The sequence below is a fragment of the Polypterus senegalus genome, unplaced genomic scaffold (assembly GCF_016835505.1).
Source record: "Polypterus senegalus isolate Bchr_013 unplaced genomic scaffold, ASM1683550v1 scaffold_5768, whole genome shotgun sequence".
NCBI lineage: Eukaryota > Metazoa > Chordata > Cladistia > Polypteriformes > Polypteridae > Polypterus > Polypterus senegalus.
In genome coordinates this window covers 1,991-3,159 of record NW_024377613.1, presented here as the reverse complement: position 1 = coordinate 3,159, position 1,169 = coordinate 1,991, and the positions used below count along the sequence as shown (strand labels likewise).

At 50.6% G+C, this 1,169-nt stretch overlaps 1 pseudogene; it reads right to left on the bottom strand.

Moving 5' to 3' along the window:
• Window positions 1-223: 223 nt before the first annotated feature.
• LOC120519354 lies at window positions 224-403 on the bottom strand (annotated as a pseudogene).
• Between the last annotated feature and the right edge of the window lie 766 nt (window positions 404-1,169).

The window sequence follows — 1,169 nt, the reverse complement described above, 5'->3', positions numbered from 1 at the left end:
ATCCATTCTTGGTCTTTGTAGTCTTTTCTTCTTTCCAGATGGAGGTCGTCTGCAGATGAGAGATGACTCTTTCAAAGATATCAGCTCTCTTCTTGGTGGCTGAGCTATGCAAATGTTCCTCCTCAAACTTCTATCTTCTTCTTTTTCCTTTCTGTTTCTTGGTTTCAAATTCTAGAAACTTTGTAAAAAGCGGTGGACTCAGCCAACCTACTTTCCTCAGAATCAAGAATTCAATAGCGTAAAAACAGCTCTTGTGCTTCCTTACTGACTTTGAGGCAGAGCTTCAATCGCCGTCAAAGGAATTATATAGCTAAACAAGATCCCAAGCGGAAAAATCAAGCAGTTCTCCACTCTGATAAGAACAGATACTACACTTGATCTTAGCCAAAAGGCGAGAAGCGATCCACAAACTCCCAGGCCAGCCAGCCCCCCGTCTTGCCCATCGTCAGCTGCATGGTAAGCATCAACTTGGCAGGAGGAAGCAGCTGCCCTAAGACAAGCGCCGAGACGTGAACCCATGTGACATTCCACGGCCTCGTGACAAAAGCGGCCCACCTTGGAGCCAAGGCTGATACAAAGCCCAGGTTGCCACAGCGGCGGAAAAACCCTCGGAGTTGTGCGGAAGCGAGGTAGCCGATACAGCTGGGAGTGGGAGTGGGCGTGGGGAGGGAGGGACAGTCAGTTGGTCCCTTTGGGTGTTTGGCGCTCGTGGTGGGATTTGGGGAGCGGGGTAGACCAGGGCAAGGAAGAGGGCGGCTTTAAACCACCATCTCCACCTCCATCCCCGCCCTAGATGCCCACAAAACAAAGAAGGAGCGTCAGTGAAGGCGTGTGAGCGAGTCCCTGAGACAGCTAAACTCTTCAGACACCACGTTCACACCTGTTGGAGATTGAAGATGAAAAGGAGAAGGCATCATCCTGGCCGCCTGTGTGAACAAGGCCTCGAACACAGGGGGGCTGCAGCGACATCAGACAGCCTGCAGGACTGCTTATGGTTTCTGGGAGCTTAAAGGCTTCCTGCTGCGTACAGGCTTGGTGCGTCCAGACACTACTTCACTCACCCACAACAGGCCTTCTAATTCGAGCCTGCCTGACATCTGTTGGAATGCTGAGTACTACAAGCAATGCGTCCTACAGCGCATGAACTTTTCTTAATTAAGTCAAATTAA